General features: G+C 46.1%; 9 non-coding genes and 1 pseudogene across 9 annotated transcripts; all 10 read right to left on the reverse strand.

The window, feature by feature from the left end:
- LOC130326157 (U2 spliceosomal RNA) lies at positions 1-144 on the reverse strand (annotated as a pseudogene; the record flags this gene model as incomplete).
- A 2,081-nt stretch (positions 145-2,225) lies between these two features.
- Positions 2,226-2,416, reverse strand: LOC130326158 (U2 spliceosomal RNA). The gene has a single exon (XR_008870822.1). It is a non-coding gene; the product is annotated as a U2 spliceosomal RNA (small nuclear RNA).
- Positions 2,417-4,513: 2,097 nt separating this feature from the next.
- On the reverse strand, positions 4,514-4,704 carry LOC130326159 (U2 spliceosomal RNA). Its single transcript, XR_008870823.1, has one exon. It is a non-coding gene; the product is annotated as a U2 spliceosomal RNA (small nuclear RNA).
- A 2,089-nt stretch (positions 4,705-6,793) lies between these two features.
- Positions 6,794-6,984, reverse strand: LOC130326160 (U2 spliceosomal RNA). Its single transcript, XR_008870824.1, has one exon. It is a non-coding gene; the product is annotated as a U2 spliceosomal RNA (small nuclear RNA).
- Positions 6,985-9,076: 2,092 nt separating this feature from the next.
- LOC130326147 (U2 spliceosomal RNA) lies at positions 9,077-9,267 on the reverse strand. The gene has a single exon (XR_008870813.1). It is a non-coding gene; the product is annotated as a U2 spliceosomal RNA (small nuclear RNA).
- A 2,089-nt stretch (positions 9,268-11,356) lies between these two features.
- LOC130326161 (U2 spliceosomal RNA) lies at positions 11,357-11,547 on the reverse strand. The gene has a single exon (XR_008870825.1). It is a non-coding gene; the product is annotated as a U2 spliceosomal RNA (small nuclear RNA).
- A 2,093-nt stretch (positions 11,548-13,640) lies between these two features.
- LOC130326148 (U2 spliceosomal RNA) lies at positions 13,641-13,831 on the reverse strand. The gene has a single exon (XR_008870814.1). It is a non-coding gene; the product is annotated as a U2 spliceosomal RNA (small nuclear RNA).
- Positions 13,832-15,916: 2,085 nt separating this feature from the next.
- Positions 15,917-16,107, reverse strand: LOC130326149 (U2 spliceosomal RNA). The gene has a single exon (XR_008870815.1). It is a non-coding gene; the product is annotated as a U2 spliceosomal RNA (small nuclear RNA).
- A 2,081-nt stretch (positions 16,108-18,188) lies between these two features.
- Positions 18,189-18,379, reverse strand: LOC130326150 (U2 spliceosomal RNA). Its single transcript, XR_008870816.1, has one exon. It is a non-coding gene; the product is annotated as a U2 spliceosomal RNA (small nuclear RNA).
- Positions 18,380-20,466: 2,087 nt separating this feature from the next.
- On the reverse strand, positions 20,467-20,655 carry LOC130326156 (U2 spliceosomal RNA). The gene has a single exon (XR_008870821.1). It is a non-coding gene; the product is annotated as a U2 spliceosomal RNA (small nuclear RNA).
- Between the last annotated feature and the right edge of the window lie 95 nt (positions 20,656-20,750).

Genomic DNA, 20,750 nt, shown 5'->3' on the forward strand with positions numbered 1-20,750 from the left:
AGGGCGACGGAAGCAAGCTTCGAAATCGGCCCCCGTTCTCAAAAATCCATTTAATATATGGTCCCCAGATAGGGGACGTATCAGATATTAAACTGATAAGAACAGATACTACACTTGATCTTAGCCAAAAGGCCGAGAAGCGATAACCGTGAAAGGGGCGGGCCCAACAAGGTCCCCTTCATGGGCACTATCACTGCTTGCTGTCAGGGAGGCTGCCAGACAATTTTCCATGCACACTCTGGGCTGGGGGGCAGTCAACCACCAGTACACACAGCAGAACCTAAACCCATACCATTATTGCTAAGCAGCAAGACAGGGGCCCATTGCACTCCCACGGGGCCTTTTTAAATGCAATCCATAACCCGGATTTGCCAGGAACCCTTCTTACTCCTCCTACTTGCATGTGACACTGGGCTTAGGATCTGCATAGGAAACACACACACAAGCACACACCTACCTTTGTTGCCTGCAGATGCCTCCTTGGCTGTCCCCAAACGGTATCAAACCAACACCCACGGGAAGCTGTAAGCATAGAGGACATGCCTGCACCCCATTGGACTTACCTGTGTGGGTTAAACCCGGGTTATTTGACAACCTATGGCGGTGATGGTTCTGCTCAGGCAGAGCAGTGCTGATGCTCCTCATAAAGCTGTCGCTGCTGTGAAGGTTCTAGGTGACATCACAAATCCCTATGGTTACATACACAACAAAGCTGGGTTGTTGTTGTTTACACTCTGCAAGGCCTGTGGAAGTGAGTGACATCATAGCACTGTAGTTCTGAGGGTTCTAGATGGATGCAACAATCTCCTGTTGCTTCTATGAAGGCCATAATAGACGACATCACCAAACAGCTCCATAGTCACATACACAGCAAAGGAGAGATGTTGTTTACACCTAGTGATGTCAGTGGTATTGAGTGACATCACAGCACAGTGCTAAGGCTCCTGGGCCTGGACACAGCAGCGGCTGCAATATCTCAACGGAGAATACGTTTATATATATGTGTGTGTGTGCGCGTATATATATATATATATATATATATATATATATATATATATTTCTCCGCCGAAATCACTTTTAAACCCATTTCCACCTTTTTTTCCCTTCTCTTCCTCTTACTTTTTTTTCACGTTTTTTTACGTTTTTCTCCTTTTCGCCTCTTTTCTGGGCGTATTATTCTTCTTTTTCTTCTTTTTTTTCGTCTAATGCATACCCCATCAGTGCAGCAATGCTTATTCAATACCGCCAGCAGATGGAGACACTGGGGGATAATTTTCTAAGGATTTATACTGATTTTTCCTGTCTGAATTTGTCGCACAGAAAGTTGCAGGCCAAATATGTGTGACATTTCTGCGACTTTAGCTTCTAGAGCATTTTTACAACATTATACATAGGTGCTGAATACATAAAAAGCGACTGTTCAGCGACAGACAAGTCGCATCGGCTGAAAGTAGGCCAGAATGTCAGTCCATGTTGGAGCAGGTTTAGATACAGTCTAAAGCATAGATCTCAAAGTCTGTGCACAGAATTTAGCAAGGGCCTCGCACCTTCTGATGCATCAGGTAGGTGCACAATAGCATAGCCTAACCCTCTGTACTTTGGTCTATATTGATGCGGGACATAGACAGCCAGCTGATGACCAATCCATTAGTGCAATGGATGGCTGGAAGCATTTGTCTTTGCCTTTGCAATACCACAGAAGCAATGCATGGTCAATGTACAGCAATGACACACCTGTGTGAACAGCCAGGAGACCCCCCCCCCCATGTTATGTTACATAGTTACATAGTTAGTACGGTCGAAAAAAGACATATGTCCATCAAGTTCAACCAGGGAATTAAGGGGTAGGGGTGTGGCGCGATATTGGGGAAGGGATGAGATTTTATATTTCTTCATAAGCATTAATCTTATTTTGTCAATTAGGAACATTCAGCACCCACCCGCTATCAAGGCAGCTGCCTATCATGTCATGCCCTACCTGCACAGGTGTGCTGGCTACTCAAATGATCCAATTAAGGAGGCCATTTAGTCAGCAGCAGCAGAAGTCCTGTGCCTGGACGCTCCAACAGCGGCCAGACACAAGCAGAAGCAGAAGCAGCAGCAGCACCACCTTTTGTTTTTTGGCTGCAGCAGCAGCAGCAGCAAGGCCCACAGGGCTGGCTAGCTGGCTAGCCAGCAAGCAGGTAGCAATGAAAGTAGGAATCTTTCTTTTTAACCCTGTAAGGGGGTGGTGCACTGTACCCGAAGATACTGCCATATCGGGTCAATGCATAGGGCGACGGAAGCAAGCTTCGAAATCGGCCCCCGTTCTCAAAAATCCATTTAATATATGGTCCCCAGATAGGGGACGTATCAGATATTAAACTGATAAGAACAGATACTACACTTGATCTTAGCCAAAAGGCCGAGAAGCGATAACCGTGAAAGGGGCGGGCCCAACAAGGTCCCCTTCATGGGCACTATCACTGCTTGCTGTCAGGGAGGCTGCCAGACAATTTTCCATGCACACTCTGGGCTGGGGGGCAGTCAACCACCAGTACACACAGCAGAACCTAAACCCATACCATTATTGCTAAGCAGCAAGACAGGGGCCCATTGCACTCCCACGGGGCCTTTTTAAATGCAATCCATAACCCGGATTTGCCAGGAACCCTTCTTACTCCTCCTACTTGCATGTGACACTGGGCTTAGGATCTGCATAGGAAACACACACACAAGCACACACCTACCTTTGTTGCCTGCAGATGCCTCCTTGGCTGTCCCCAAACGGTATCAAACCAACACCCACGGGAAGCTGTAAGCATAGAGGACATGCCTGCACCCCATTGGACTTACCTGTGTGGGTTAAACCCGGGTTATTTGACAACCTATGGCGGTGATGGTTCTGCTCAGGCAGAGCAGTGCTGATGCTCCTCATAAAGCTGTCGCTGCTGTGAAGGTTCTAGGTGACATCACAAATCCCTATGGTTACATACACAACAAAGCTGGGTTGTTGTTGTTTACACTCTGCAAGGCCTGTGGAAGTGAGTGACATCATAGCACTGTAGTTCTGAGGGTTCTAGATGGATGCAACAATCTCCTGTTGCTTCTATGAAGGCCATAATAGACGACATCACCAAACAGCTCCATAGTCACATACACAGCAAAGGAGAGATGTTGTTTACACCTAGTGATGTCAGTGGTATTGAGTGACATCACAGCACAGTGCTAAGGCTCCTGGGCCTGGACACAGCAGCGGCTGCAATATCTCAACGGAGAATACGTTTATATATATGTGTGTGTGTGCGCGTATATATATATATATATATATATATATATATATATATATATATATATATATATATTTCTCCGCCGAAATCACTTTTAAACCCATTTCCACCTTTTTTTCCCTTCTCTTCCTCTTACTTTTTTTTCACGTTTTTTTACGTTTTTCTCCTTTTCGCCTCTTTTCTGGGCGTATTATTCTTCTTTTTCTTCTTTTTTTTCGTCTAATGCATACCCCATCAGTGCAGCAATGCTTATTCAATACCGCCAGCAGATGGAGACACTGGGGGATAATTTTCTAAGGATTTATACTGATTTTTCCTGTCTGAATTTGTCGCACAGAAAGTTGCAGGCCAAATATGTGTGACATTTCTGCGACTTTAGCTTCTAGAGCATTTTTACAACATTATACATAGGTGCTGAATACATAAAAAGCGACTGTTCAGCGACAGACAAGTCGCATCGGCTGAAAGTAGGCCAGAATGTCAGTCCATGTTGGAGCAGGTTTAGATACAGTCTAAAGCATAGATCTCAAAGTCTGTGCACAGAATTTAGCAAGGGCCTCGCACCTTCTGATGCATCAGGTAGGTGCACAATAGCATAGCCTAACCCTCTGTACTTTGGTCTATATTGATGCGGGACATAGACAGCCAGCTGATGACCAATCCATTAGTGCAATGGATGGCTGGAAGCATTTGTCTTTGCCTTTGCAATACCACAGAAGCAATGCATGGTCAATGTACAGCAATGACACACCTGTGTGAACAGCCAGGAGACCCCCCCCCCCCCATGTTATGTTACATAGTTACATAGTTAGTACGGTCGAAAAAAGACATATGTCCATCAAGTTCAACCAGGGAATTAAGGGGTAGGGGTGTGGCGCGATATTGGGGAAGGGATGAGATTTTATATTTCTTCATAAGCATTAATCTTATTTTGTCAATTAGGAACATTCAGCACCCACCCGCTATCAAGGCAGCTGCCTATCATGTCATGCCCTACCTGCACAGGTGTGCTGGCTACTCAAATGATCCAATTAAGGAGGCCATTTAGTCAGCAGCAGCAGAAGTCCTGTGCCTGGACGCTCCAACAGCGGCCAGACACAAGCAGAAGCAGAAGCAGCAGCAGCACCACCTTTTGTTTTTTGGCTGCAGCAGCAGCAGCAGCAAGGCCCACAGGGCTGGCTAGCTGGCTAGCCAGCAAGCAGGTAGCAATGAAAGTAGGAATCTTTCTTTTTAACCCTGTAAGGGGGTGGTGCACTGTACCCGAAGATACTGCCATATCGGGTCAATGCATAGGGCGACGGAAGCAAGCTTCGAAATCGGCCCCCGTTCTCAAAAATCCATTTAATATATGGTCCCCAGATAGGGGACGTATCAGATATTAAACTGATAAGAACAGATACTACACTTGATCTTAGCCAAAAGGCCGAGAAGCGATAACCGTGAAAGGGGCGGGCCCAACAAGGTCCCCTTCATGGGCACTATCACTGCTTGCTGTCAGGGAGGCTGCCAGACAATTTTCCATGCACACTCTGGGCTGGGGGGCAGTCAACCACCAGTACACACAGCAGAACCTAAACCCATACCATTATTGCTAAGCAGCAAGACAGGGGCCCATTGCACTCCCACGGGGCCTTTTTAAATGCAATCCATAACCCGGATTTGCCAGGAACCCTTCTTACTCCTCCTACTTGCATGTGACACTGGGCTTAGGATCTGCATAGGAAACACACACACAAGCACACACCTACCTTTGTTGCCTGCAGATGCCTCCTTGGCTGTCCCCAAACGGTATCAAACCAACACCCACGGGAAGCTGTAAGCATAGAGGACATGCCTGCACCCCATTGGACTTACCTGTGTGGGTTAAACCCGGGTTATTTGACAACCTATGGCGGTGATGGTTCTGCTCAGGCAGAGCAGTGCTGATGCTCCTCATAAAGCTGTCGCTGCTGTGAAGGTTCTAGGTGACATCACAAATCCCTATGGTTACATACACAACAAAGCTGGGTTGTTGTTGTTTACACTCTGCAAGGCCTGTGGAAGTGAGTGACATCATAGCACTGTAGTTCTGAGGGTTCTAGATGGATGCAACAATCTCCTGTTGCTTCTATGAAGGCCATAATAGACGACATCACCAAACAGCTCCATAGTCACATACACAGCAAAGGAGAGATGTTGTTTACACCTAGTGATGTCAGTGGTATTGAGTGACATCACAGCACAGTGCTAAGGCTCCTGGGCCTGGACACAGCAGCGGCTGCAATATCTCAACGGAGAATACGTTTATATATATGTGTGTGTGTGCGCGTATATATATATATATATATATATATATATATATATATATTTCTCCGCCGAAATCACTTTTAAACCCATTTCCACCTTTTTTTCCCTTCTCTTCCTCTTACTTTTTTTTCACGTTTTTTTACGTTTTTCTCCTTTTCGCCTCTTTTCTGGGCGTATTATTCTTCTTTTTCTTCTTTTTTTTCGTCTAATGCATACCCCCATCAGTGCAGCAATGCTTATTCAATACCGCCAGCAGATGGAGACACTGGGGGATAATTTTCTAAGGATTTATACTGATTTTTCCTGTCTGAATTTGTCGCACAGAAAGTTGCAGGCCAAATATGTGTGACATTTCTGCGACTTTAGCTTCTAGAGCATTTTTACAACATTATACATAGGTGCTGAATACATAAAAAGCGACTGTTCAGCGACAGACAAGTCGCATCGGCTGAAAGTAGGCCAGAATGTCAGTCCATGTTGGAGCAGGTTTAGATACAGTCTAAAGCATAGATCTCAAAGTCTGTGCACAGAATTTAGCAAGGGCCTCGCACCTTCTGATGCATCAGGTAGGTGCACAATAGCATAGCCTAACCCTCTGTACTTTGGTCTATATTGATGCGGGACATAGACAGCCAGCTGATGACCAATCCATTAGTGCAATGGATGGCTGGAAGCATTTGTCTTTGCCTTTGCAATACCACAGAAGCAATGCATGGTCAATGTACAGCAATGACACACCTGTGTGAACAGCCAGGAGACCCCCCCCCCCCCCCCCATGTTATGTTACATAGTTACATAGTTAGTACGGTCGAAAAAAGACATATGTCCATCAAGTTCAACCAGGGAATTAAGGGGTAGGGGTGTGGCGCGATATTGGGGAAGGGATGAGATTTTATATTTCTTCATAAGCATTAATCTTATTTTGTCAATTAGGAACATTCAGCACCCACCCGCTATCAAGGCAGCTGCCTATCATGTCATGCCCTACCTGCACAGGTGTGCTGGCTACTCAAATGATCCAATTAAGGAGGCCATTTAGTCAGCAGCAGCAGAAGTCCTGTGCCTGGACGCTCCAACAGCGGCCAGACACAAGCAGAAGCAGAAGCAGCAGCAGCACCACCTTTTGTTTTTTGGCTGCAGCAGCAGCAGCAGCAGCAAGGCCCACAGGGCTGGCTAGCTGGCTAGCCAGCAAGCAGGTAGCAATGAAAGTAGGAATCTTTCTTTTTAACCCTGTAAGGGGGTGGTGCACTGTACCCGAAGATACTGCCATATCGGGTCAATGCATAGGGCGACGGAAGCAAGCTTCGAAATCGGCCCCCGTTCTCAAAAATCCATTTAATATATGGTCCCCAGATAGGGGACGTATCAGATATTAAACTGATAAGAACAGATACTACACTTGATCTTAGCCAAAAGGCCGAGAAGCGATAACCGTGAAAGGGGCGGGCCCAACAAGGTCCCCTTCATGGGCACTATCACTGCTTGCTGTCAGGGAGGCTGCCAGACAATTTTCCATGCACACTCTGGGCTGGGGGGCAGTCAACCACCAGTACACACAGCAGAACCTAAACCCATACCATTATTGCTAAGCAGCAAGACAGGGGCCCATTGCACTCCCACGGGGCCTTTTTAAATGCAATCCATAACCCGGATTTGCCAGGAACCCTTCTTACTCCTCCTACTTGCATGTGACACTGGGCTTAGGATCTGCATAGGAAACACACACACAAGCACACACCTACCTTTGTTGCCTGCAGATGCCTCCTTGGCTGTCCCCAAACGGTATCAAACCAACACCCACGGGAAGCTGTAAGCATAGAGGACATGCCTGCACCCCATTGGACTTACCTGTGTGGGTTAAACCCGGGTTATTTGACAACCTATGGCGGTGATGGTTCTGCTCAGGCAGAGCAGTGCTGATGCTCCTCATAAAGCTGTCGCTGCTGTGAAGGTTCTAGGTGACATCACAAATCCCTATGGTTACATACACAACAAAGCTGGGTTGTTGTTGTTTACACTCTGCAAGGCCTGTGGAAGTGAGTGACATCATAGCACTGTAGTTCTGAGGGTTCTAGATGGATGCAACAATCTCCTGTTGCTTCTATGAAGGCCATAATAGACGACATCACCAAACAGCTCCATAGTCACATACACAGCAAAGGAGAGATGTTGTTTACACCTAGTGATGTCAGTGGTATTGAGTGACATCACAGCACAGTGCTAAGGCTCCTGGGCCTGGACACAGCAGCGGCTGCAATATCTCAACGGAGAATACGTTTATATATATGTGTGTGTGTGCGCGTATATATATATATATATATATATATATATATATATATATATATATATTCTCCGCCGAAATCACTTTTAAACCCATTTCCACCTTTTTTTCCCTTCTCTTCCTCTTACTTTTTTTTCACGTTTTTTTACGTTTTTCTCCTTTTCGCCTCTTTTCTGGGCGTATTATTCTTCTTTTTCTTCTTTTTTTTCGTCTAATGCATACCCCATCAGTGCAGCAATGCTTATTCAATACCGCCAGCAGATGGAGACACTGGGGGATAATTTTCTAAGGATTTATACTGATTTTTCCTGTCTGAATTTGTCGCACAGAAAGTTGCAGGCCAAATATGTGTGACATTTCTGCGACTTTAGCTTCTAGAGCATTTTTACAACATTATACATAGGTGCTGAATACATAAAAAGCGACTGTTCAGCGACAGACAAGTCGCATCGGCTGAAAGTAGGCCAGAATGTCAGTCCATGTTGGAGCAGGTTTAGATACAGTCTAAAGCATAGATCTCAAAGTCTGTGCACAGAATTTAGCAAGGGCCTCGCACCTTCTGATGCATCAGGTAGGTGCACAATAGCATAGCCTAACCCTCTGTACTTTGGTCTATATTGATGCGGGACATAGACAGCCAGCTGATGACCAATCCATTAGTGCAATGGATGGCTGGAAGCATTTGTCTTTGCCTTTGCAATACCACAGAAGCAATGCATGGTCAATGTACAGCAATGACACACCTGTGTGAACAGCCAGGAGACCCCCCCCCCCCCCCCCATGTTATGTTACATAGTTACATAGTTAGTACGGTCGAAAAAAGACATATGTCTATCAAGTTCAACCAGGGAATTAAGGGGTAGGGGTGTGGCGCGATATTGGGGAAGGGATGAGATTTTATATTTCTTCATAAGCATTAATCTTATTTTGTCAATTAGGAACATTCAGCACCCACCCGCTATCAAGGCAGCTGCCTATCATGTCATGCCCTACCTGCACAGGTGTGCTGGCTACTCAAATGATCCAATTAAGGAGGCCATTTAGTCAGCAGCAGCAGAAGTCCTGTGCCTGGACGCTCCAACAGCGGCCAGACACAAGCAGAAGCAGAAGCAGCAGCAGCACCACCTTTTGTTTTTTGGCTGCAGCAGCAGCAGCAGCAAGGCCCACAGGGCTGGCTAGCTGGCTAGCCAGCAAGCAGGTAGCAATGAAAGTAGGAATCTTTCTTTTTAACCCTGTAAGGGGGTGGTGCACTGTACCCGAAGATACTGCCATATCGGGTCAATGCATAGGGCGACGGAAGCAAGCTTCGAAATCGGCCCCCGTTCTCAAAAATACATTTAATATATGGTCCCCAGATAGGGGACGTATCAGATATTAAACTGATAAGAACAGATACTACACTTGATCTTAGCCAAAAGGCCGAGAAGCGATAACCGTGAAAGGGGCGGGCCCAACAAGGTCCCCTTCATGGGCACTATCACTGCTTGCTGTCAGGGAGGCTGCCAGACAATTTTCCATGCACACTCTGGGCTGGGGGGCAGTCAACCACCAGTACACACAGCAGAACCTAAACCCATACCATTATTGCTAAGCAGCAAGACAGGGGCCCATTGCACTCCCACGGGGCCTTTTTAAATGCAATCCATAACCCGGATTTGCCAGGAACCCTTCTTACTCCTCCTACTTGCATGTGACACTGGGCTTAGGATCTGCATAGGAAACACACACACAAGCACACACCTACCTTTGTTGCCTGCAGATGCCTCCTTGGCTGTCCCCAAACGGTATCAAACCAACACCCACGGGAAGCTGTAAGCATAGAGGACATGCCTGCACCCCATTGGACTTACCTGTGTGGGTTAAACCCGGGTTATTTGACAACCTATGGCGGTGATGGTTCTGCTCAGGCAGAGCAGTGCTGATGCTCCTCATAAAGCTGTCGCTGCTGTGAAGGTTCTAGGTGACATCACAAATCCCTATGGTTACATACACAACAAAGCTGGGTTGTTGTTGTTTACACTCTGCAAGGCCTGTGGAAGTGAGTGACATCATAGCACTGTAGTTCTGAGGGTTCTAGATGGATGCAACAATCTCCTGTTGCTTCTATGAAGGCCATAATAGACGACATCACCAAACAGCTCCATAGTCACATACACAGCAAAGGAGAGATGTTGTTTACACCTAGTGATGTCAGTGGTATTGAGTGACATCACAGCACAGTGCTAAGGCTCCTGGGCCTGGACACAGCAGCGGCTGCAATATCTCAACGGAGAATACGTTTATATATATGTGTGTGTGTGCGCGTATATATATATATATATATATATATATATATATATATATATATATTTCTCCGCCGAAATCACTTTTAAACCCATTTCCACCTTTTTTTCCCTTCTCTTCCTCTTACTTTTTTTTCACGTTTTTTTACGTTTTTCTCCTTTTCGCCTCTTTTCTGGGCGTATTATTCTTCTTTTTCTTCTTTTTTTTCGTCTAATGCATACCCCATCAGTGCAGCAATGCTTATTCAATACCGCCAGCAGATGGAGACACTGGGGGATAATTTTCTAAGGATTTATACTGATTTTTCCTGTCTGAATTTGTCGCACAGAAAGTTGCAGGCCAAATATGTGTGACATTTCTGCGACTTTAGCTTCTAGAGCATTTTTACAACATTATACATAGGTGCTGAATACATAAAAAGCGACTGTTCAGCGACAGACAAGTCGCATCGGCTGAAAGTAGGCCAGAATGTCAGTCCATGTTGGAGCAGGTTTAGATACAGTCTAAAGCATAGATCTCAAAGTCTGTGCACAGAATTTAGCAAGGGCCTCGCACCTTCTGATGCATCAGGTAGGTGCACAATAGCATAGCCTAACCCTCTGTACTTTGGTCTATATTGATGCGGGACATAGACAGCCAGCTGATGACCAATCCATTAGTGCAATGGATGGCTGGAAGCATTTGTCTTTGCCTTTGCAATACCACAGAAGCAATGCATGGTCAATGTACAGCAATGACACACCTGTGTGAACAGCCAGGAGACCCCCCCCCCCCCCCATGTTATGTTACATAGTTACATAGTTAGTACGGTCGAAAAAAGACATATGTCCATCAAGTTCAACCAGGGAATTAAGGGGTAGGGGTGTGGCGCGATATTGGGGAAGGGATGAGATTTTATATTTCTTCATAAGCATTAATCTTATTTTGTCAATTAGGAACATTCAGCACCCACCCGCTATCAAGGCAGCTGCCTATCATGTCATGCCCTACCTGCACAGGTGTGCTGGCTACTCAAATGATCCAATTAAGGAGGCCATTTAGTCAGCAGCAGCAGAAGTCCTGTGCCTGGACGCTCCAACAGCGGCCAGACACAAGCAGAAGCAGAAGCAGCAGCAGCACCACCTTTTGTTTTTTGGCTGCAGCAGCAGCAGCAGCAAGGCCCACAGGGCTGGCTAGCTGGCTAGCCAGCAAGCAGGTAGCAATGAAAGTAGGAATCTTTCTTTTTAACCCTGTAAGGGGGTGGTGCACTGTACCCGAAGATACTGCCATATCGGGTCAATGCATAGGGCGACGGAAGCAAGCTTCGAAATCGGCCCCCGTTCTCAAAAATCCATTTAATATATGGTCCCCAGATAGGGGACGTATCAGATATTAAACTGATAAGAACAGATACTACACTTGATCTTAGCCAAAAGGCCGAGAAGCGATAACCGTGAAAGGGGCGGGCCCAACAAGGTCCCCTTCATGGGCACTATCACTGCTTGCTGTCAGGGAGGCTGCCAGACAATTTTCCATGCACACTCTGGGCTGGGGGGCAGTCAACCACCAGTACACACAGCAGAACCTAAACCCATACCATTATTGCTAAGCAGCAAGACAGGGGCCCATTGCACTCCCACGGGGCCTTTTTAAATGCAATCCATAACCCGGATTTGCCAGGAACCCTTCTTACTCCTCCTACTTGCATGTGACACTGGGCTTAGGATCTGCATAGGAAACACACACACAAGCACACACCTACCTTTGTTGCCTGCAGATGCCTCCTTGGCTGTCCCCAAACGGTATCAAACCAACACCCACGGGAAGCTGTAAGCATAGAGGACATGCCTGCACCCCATTGGACTTACCTGTGTGGGTTAAACCCGGGTTATTTGACAACCTATGGCGGTGATGGTTCTGCTCAGGCAGAGCAGTGCTGATGCTCCTCATAAAGCTGTCGCTGCTGTGAAGGTTCTAGGTGACATCACAAATCCCTATGGTTACATACACAACAAAGCTGGGTTGTTGTTGTTTACACTCTGCAAGGCCTGTGGAAGTGAGTGACATCATAGCACTGTAGTTCTGAGGGTTCTAGATGGATGCAACAATCTCCTGTTGCTTCTATGAAGGCCATAATAGACGACATCACCAAACAGCTCCATAGTCACATACACAGCAAAGGAGAGATGTTGTTTACACCTAGTGATGTCAGTGGTATTGAGTGACATCACAGCACAGTGCTAAGGCTCCTGGGCCTGGACACAGCAGCGGCTGCAATATCTCAACGGAGAATACGTTTATATATATGTGTGTGTGTGCGCGTATATATATATATATATATATATATATATATATATATATATATTTCTCCGCCGAAATCACTTTTAAACCCATTTCCACCTTTTTTTCCCTTCTCTTCCTCTTACTTTTTTTTCACGTTTTTTTACGTTTTTCTCCTTTTCGCCTCTTTTCTGGGCGTATTATTCTTCTTTTTCTTCTTTTTTTTCGTCTAATGCATACCCCATCAGTGCAGCAATGCTTATTCAATACCGCCAGCAGATGGAGACACTGGGGGATAATTTTCTAAGGATTTATACTGATTTTTCCTGTCTGAATTTGTCGCACAGAAAGTTGCAGGCCAAATATGTGTGACATTTCTGCGACTTTAGCTTCTAGAGCATTTTTACAACATTATACATAGGTGCTGAATACATAAAAAGCGACTGTTCAGCGACAGACAAGTCGCATCGGCTGAAAGTAGGCCAGAATGTCAGTCCATGTTGGAGCAGGTTTAGATACAGTCTAAAGCATAGATCTCAAAGTCTGTGCACAGAATTTAGCAAGGGCCTCGCACCTTCTGATGCATCAGGTAGGTGCACAATAGCATAGCCTAACCCTCTGTACTTTGGTCTATATTGATGCGGGACATAGACAGCCAGCTGATGACCAATCCATTAGTGCAATGGATGGCTGGAAGCATTTGTCTTTGCCTTTGCAATACCACAGAAGCAATGCATGGTCAATGTACAGCAATGACACACCTGTGTGAACAGCCAGGAGACCCCCCCCCCCCCCCCCCCCCATGTTATGTTACATAGTTACATAGTTAGTACGGTCGAAAAAAGACATATGTCCATCAAGTTCAACCAGGGAATTAAGGGGTAGGGGTGTGGCGCGATATTGGGGAAGGGATGAGATTTTATATTTCTTCATAAGCATTAATCTTATTTTGTCAATTAGGAACATTCAGCACCCACCCGCTATCAAGGCAGCTGCCTATCATGTCATGCCCTACCTGCACAGGTGTGCTGGCTACTCAAATGATCCAATTAAGGAGGCCATTTAGTCAGCAGCAGCAGAAGTCCTGTGCCTGGACGCTCCAACAGCGGCCAGACACAAGCAGAAGCAGAAGCAGCAGCAGCACCACCTTTTGTTTTTTGGCTGCAGCAGCAGCAGCAGCAAGGCCCACAGGGCTGGCTAGCTGGCTAGCCAGCAAGCAGGTAGCAATGAAAGTAGGAATCTTTCTTTTTAACCCTGTAAGGGGGTGGTGCACTGTACCCGAAGATACTGCCATATCGGGTCAATGCATAGGGCGACGGAAGCAAGCTTCGAAATCGGCCCCCGTTCTCAAAAATCCATTTAATATATGGTCCCCAGATAGGGGACGTATCAGATATTAAACTGATAAGAACAGATACTACACTTGATCTTAGCCAAAAGGCCGAGAAGCGATAACCGTGAAAGGGGCGGGCCCAACAAGGTCCCCTTCATGGGCACTATCACTGCTTGCTGTCAGGGAGGCTGCCAGACAATTTTCCATGCACACTCTGGGCTGGGGGGCAGTCAACCACCAGTACACACAGCAGAACCTAAACCCATACCATTATTGCTAAGCAGCAAGACAGGGGCCCATTGCACTCCCACGGGGCCTTTTTAAATGCAATCCATAACCCGGATTTGCCAGGAACCCTTCTTACTCCTCCTACTTGCATGTGACACTGGGCTTAGGATCTGCATAGGAAACACACACACAAGCACACACCTACCTTTGTTGCCTGCAGATGCCTCCTTGGCTGTCCCCAAACGGTATCAAACCAACACCCACGGGAAGCTGTAAGCATAGAGGACATGCCTGCACCCCATTGGACTTACCTGTGTGGGTTAAACCCGGGTTATTTGACAACCTATGGCGGTGATGGTTCTGCTCAGGCAGAGCAGTGCTGATGCTCCTCATAAAGCTGTCGCTGCTGTGAAGGTTCTAGGTGACATCACAAATCCCTATGGTTACATACACAACAAAGCTGGGTTGTTGTTGTTTACACTCTGCAAGGCCTGTGGAAGTGAGTGACATCATAGCACTGTAGTTCTGAGGGTTCTAGATGGATGCAACAATCTCCTGTTGCTTCTATGAAGGCCATAATAGACGACATCACCAAACAGCTCCATAGTCACATACACAGCAAAGGAGAGATGTTGTTTACACCTAGTGATGTCAGTGGTATTGAGTGACATCACAGCACAGTGCTAAGGCTCCTGGGCCTGGACACAGCAGCGGCTGCAATATCTCAACGGAGAATACGTTTATATATATGTGTGTGTGTGCGCGTATATATATATATATATATATATAATATATATATATATATATATATATTTCTCCGCCGAAATCACTTTTAAACCCATTTCCACCTTTTTTTCCCTTCTCTTCCTCTTACTTTTTTTTCACGTTTTTTTACGTTTTTCTCCTTTTCGCCTCTTTTCTGGGCGTATTATTCTTCTTTTTCTTCTTTTTTTTCGTCTAATGCATACCCCATCAGTGCAGCAATGCTTATTCAATACCGCCAGCAGATGGAGACACTGGGGGATAATTTTCTAAGGATTTATACTGATTTTTCCTGTCTGAATTTGTCGCACAGAAAGTTGCAGGCCAAATATGTGTGACATTTCTGCGACTTTAGCTTCTAGAGCATTTTTACAACATTATACATAGGTGCTGAATACATAAAAAGCGACTGTTCAGCGACAGACAAGTCGCATCGGCTGAAAGTAGGCCAGAATGTCAGTCCATGTTGGAGCAGGTTTAGATACAGTCTAAAGCATAGATCTCAAAGTCTGTGCACAGAATTTAGCAAGGGCCTCGCACCTTCTGATGCATCAGGTAGGTGCACAATAGCATAGCCTAACCCTCTGTACTTTGGTCTATATTGATGCGGGACATAGACAGCCAGCTGATGACCAATCCATTAGTGCAATGGATGGCTGGAAGCATTTGTCTTTGCCTTTGCAATACCACAGAAGCAATGCATGGTCAATGTACAGCAATGACACACCTGTGTGAACAGCCAGGAGACCCCCCCCATGTTATGTTACATAGTTACATAGTTAGTACGGTCGAAAAAAGACATATGTCCATCAAGTTCAACCAGGGAATTAAGGGGTAGGGGTGTGGCGCGATATTGGGGAAGGGATGAGATTTTATATTTCTTCATAAGCATTAATCTTATTTTGTCAATTAGGAACATTCAGCACCCACCCGCTATCAAGGCAGCTGCCTATCATGTCATGCCCTACCTGCACAGGTGTGCTGGCTACTCAAATGATCCAATTAAGGAGGCCATTTAGTCAGCAGCAGCAGAAGTCCTGTGCCTGGACGCTCCAACAGCGGCCAGACACAAGCAGAAGCAGAAGCAGCAGCAGCACCACCTTTTGTTTTTTGGCTGCAGCAGCAGCAGCAGCAAGGCCCACAGGGCTGGCTAGCTGGCTAGCCAGCAAGCAGGTAGCAATGAAAGTAGGAATCTTTCTTTTTAACCCTGTAAGGGGGTGGTGCACTGTACCCGAAGATACTGCCATATCGGGTCAATGCATAGGGCGACGGAAGCAAGCTTCGAAATCGGCCCCCGTTCTCAAAAATCCATTTAATATATGGTCCCCAGATAGGGGACGTATCAGATATTAAACTGATAAGAACAGATACTACACTTGATCTTAGCCAAAAGGCCGAGAAGCGATAACCGTGAAAGGGGCGGGCCCAACAAGGTCCCCTTCATGGGCACTATCACTGCTTGCTGTCAGGGAGGCTGCCAGACAATTTTCCATGCACACTCTGGGCTGGGGGGCAGTCAACCACCAGTACACACAGCAGAACCTAAACCCATACCATTATTGCTAAGCAGCAAGACAGGGGCCCATTGCACTCCCACGGGGCCTTTTTAAATGCAATCCATAACCCGGATTTGCCAGGAACCCTTCTTACTCCTCCTACTTGCATGTGACACTGGGCTTAGGATCTGCATAGGAAACACACACACAAGCACACACCTACCTTTGTTGCCTGCAGATGCCTCCTTGGCTGTCCCCAAACGGTATCAAACCAACACCCACGGGAAGCTGTAAGCATAGAGGACATGCCTGCACCCCATTGGACTTACCTGTGTGGGTTAAACCCGGGTTATTTGACAACCTATGGCGGTGATGGTTCTGCTCAGGCAGAGCAGTGCTGATGCTCCTCATAAAGCTGTCGCTGCTGTGAAGGTTCTAGGTGACATCACAAATCCCTATGGTTACATACACAACAAAGCTGGGTTGTTGTTGTTTACACTCTGCAAGGCCTGTGGAAGTGAGTGACATCATAGCACTGTAGTTCTGAGGGTTCTAGATGGATGCAACAATCTCCTGTTGCTTCTATGAAGGCCATAATAGACGACATCACCAAACAGCTCCATAGTCACATACACAGCAAAGGAGAGATGTTGTTTACACCTAGTGATGTCAGTGGTATTGAGTGACATCACAGCACAGTGCTAAGGCTCCTGGGCCTGGACACAGCAGCGGCTGCAATATCTCAACGGAGAATACGTTTATATATATGTGTGTGTGTGCGCGTATATATATATATATATATATATATATATATATATATATATTTCTCCGCCGAAATCACTTTTAAACCCATTTCCACCTTTTTTTCCCTTCTCTTCCTCTTACTTTTTTTTCACGTTTTTTTACGTTTTTCTCCTTTTCGCCTCTTTTCTGGGCGTATTATTCTTCTTTTTCTTCTTTTTTTTCGTCTAATGCATACCCCATCAGTGCAGCAATGCTTATTCAATACCGCCAGCAGATGGAGACACTGGGGGATAATTTTCTAAGGATTTATACTGATTTTTCCTGTCTGAATTTGTCGCACAGAAAGTTGCAGGCCAAATATGTGTGACATTTCTGCGACTTTAGCTTCTAGAGCATTTTTACAACATTATACATAGGTGCTGAATACATAAAAAGCGACTGTTCAGCGACAGACAAGTCGCATCGGCTGAAAGTAGGCCAGAATGTCAGTCCATGTTGGAGCAGGTTTAGATACAGTCTAAAGCATAGATCTCAAAGTCTGTGCACAGAATTTAGCAAGGGCCTCGCACCTTCTGATGCATCAGGTAGGTGCACAATAGCATAGCCTAACCCTCTGTACTTTGGTCTATATTGATGCGGGACATAGACAGCCAGCTGATGACCAATCCATTAGTGCAATGGATGGCTGGAAGCATTTGTCTTTGCCTTTGCAATACCACAGAAGCAATGCATGGTCAATGTACAGCAATGACACACCTGTGTGAACAGCCAGGAGACCCCCCCCCCCATGTTATGTTACATAGTTACATAGTTAGTACGGTCGAAAAAAGACATATGTCCATCAAGTTCAACCAGGGAATTAAGGGGTAGGGGTGTGGCGCGATATTGGGGAAGGGATGAGATTTTATATTTCTTCATAAGCATTAATCTTATTTTGTCAATTAGGAACATTCAGCACCCACCCGCTATCAAGGCAGCTGCCTATCATGTCATGCCCTACCTGCACAGGTGTGCTGGCTACTCAAATGATCCAATTAAGGAGGCCATTTAGTCAGCAGCAGCAGAAGTCCTGTGCCTGGACGCTCCAACAGCGGCCAGACACAAGCAGAAGCAGAAGCAGCAGCAGCACCACCTTTTGTTTTTTGGCTGCAGCAGCAGCAGCAGCAAGGCCCACAGGGCTGGCTAGCTGGCTAGCCAGCAAGCAGGTAGCAATGAAAGTAGGAATCTTTCTTTTTAACCCTGTAAGGGGGTGGTGCACTGTACCCGAAGATACTGCCATATCGGGTCAATGCATAGGGCGACGGAAGCAAGCTTCGAAATCGGCCCCCGTTCTCAAAAATCCATTTAATATATGGTCCCCAGATAGGGGACGTATCAGATATTAAACTGATAAGAACAGATACTACACTTGATCTTAGCCAAAAGGCCGAGAAGCGATAACCGTGAAAGGGGCGGGCCCAACAAGGTCCCCTTCATGGGCACTATCACTGCTTGCTGTCAGGGAGGCTGCCAGACAATTTTCCATGCACACTCTGGGCTGGGGGGCAGTCAACCACCAGTACACACAGCAGAACCTAAACCCATACCATTATTGCTAAGCAGCAAGACAGGGGCCCATTGCACTCCCACGGGGCCTTTTTAAATGCAATCCATAACCCGGATTTGCCAGGAACCCTTCTTACTCCTCCTACTTGCATGTGACACTGGGCTTAGGATCTGCATAGGAAACACACACACAAGCACACACCTACCTTTGTTGCCTGCAGATGCCTCCTTGGCTGTCCCCAAACGGTATCAAACCAACACCCACGGGAAGCTGTAAGCATAGAGGACATGCCTGCACCCCATTGGACTTACCTGTGTGGGTTAAACCCGGGTTATTTGACAACCTATGGCGGTGATGGTTCTGCTCAGGCAGAGCAGTGCTGATGCTCCTCATAAAGCTGTCGCTGCTGTGAAGGTTCTAGGTGACATCACAAATCCCTATGGTTACATACACAACAAAGCTGGGTTGTTGTTGTTTACACTCTGCAAGGCCTGTGGAAGTGAGTGACATCATAGCACTGTAGTTCTGAGGGTTCTAGATGGATGCAACAATCTCCTGTTGCTTCTATGAAGGCCATCATAGACGACATCACCAAACAGCTCCATAGTCACATACACAGCAAAGGAGAGATGTTGTTTACACCTAGTGATGTCAGTGGTATTGAGTGACATCACAGCACAGTGCTAAGGCTCCTGGGCCTGGACACAGCAGCGGCTGCAATATCTCAACGGAGAATACGTTTATATATATGTGTGTGTGTGCGCGTATATATATATATATATATATATATATATATATATATATATATATATTTCTCCGCCGAAATCACTTTTAAACCCATTTCCACCTTTTTTTCCCTTCTCTTCCTCTTACTTTTTTTTCACGTTTTTTTACGTTTTTCTCCTTTTCGCCTCTTTTCTGGGCGTATTATTCTTCTTTTTCTTCTTTTTTTTCGTCTAATGCATACCCCATCAGTGCAGCAATGCTTATTCAATACCGCCAGCAGATGGAGACACTGGGGGATAATTTTCTAAGGATTTATACTGATTTTTCCTGTCTGAATTTGTCGCACAGAAAGTTGCAGGCCAAATATGTGTGACATTTCTGCGACTTTAGCTTCTAGAGCATTTTTACAACATTATACATAGGTGCTGAATACATAAAAAGCGACTGTTCAGCGACAGACAAGTCGCATCGGCTGAAAGTAGGCCAGAATGTCAGTCCATGTTGGAGCAGGTTTAGATACAGTCTAAAGCATAGATCTCAAAGTCTGTGCACAGAATTTAGCAAGGGCCTCGCACCTTCTGATGCATCAGGTAGGTGCACAATAGCATAGCCTAACCCTCTGTACTTTGGTCTATATTGATGCGGGACATAGACAGCCAGCTGATGACCAATCCATTAGTGCAATGGATGGCTGGAAGCATTTGTCTTTGCCTTTGCAATACCACAGAAGCAATGCATGGTCAATGTACAGCAATGACACACCTGTGTGAACAGCCAGGAGACCCCCCCCCCCATGTTATGTTACATAGTTACATAGTTAGTACGGTCGAAAAAAGACATATGTCCATCAAGTTCAACCAGGGAATTAAGGGGTAGGGGTGTGGCGCGATATTGGGGAAGGGATGAGATTTTATATTTCTTCATAAGCATTAATCTTATTTTGTCAATTAGGAACATTCAGCACCCACCCGCTATCAAGGCAGCTGCCTATCATGTCATGCCCTACCTGCACAGGTGTGCTGGCTACTCAAATGATCCAATTAAGGAGGCCATTTAGTCAGCAGCAGCAGAAGTCCTGTGCCTGGACGCTCCAACAGCGGCCAGACACAAGCAGAAGCAGAAGCAGCAGCAGCACCACCTTTTGTTTTTTGGCTGCAGCAGCAGCAGCAGCAAGGCCCACAGGGCTGGCTAGCTGGCTAGCCAGCAAGCAGGTAGCAATGAAAGTAGGAATCTTTCTTTTTAACCCTGTAAGGGGGTGGTGCACTGTACCCGAAGATACTGCCATATCGGGTCAATGCATAGGGCGACGGAAGCAAGCTTCGAAAGGCCCCCGTTCTCAAAAATCCATTTAATATATGGTCCCCAGATAGGGGACGTATCAGATATTAAACTGATAAGAACAGATACTACACTTGATCTTAGCCAAAAGGCCGAGAAGCGATAACCGTGAAAGGGGCGGGCCCAACAAGGTCCCCTTCATGGGCACTATCACTGCTTGCTGTCAGGGAGGCTGCCAGACAATTTTCCATGCACACTC

The sequence above is a fragment of the Hyla sarda genome, unplaced genomic scaffold, assembly GCF_029499605.1.
Source record: "Hyla sarda isolate aHylSar1 unplaced genomic scaffold, aHylSar1.hap1 scaffold_2812, whole genome shotgun sequence".
NCBI classification, from domain to species: domain Eukaryota; kingdom Metazoa; phylum Chordata; class Amphibia; order Anura; family Hylidae; genus Hyla; species Hyla sarda.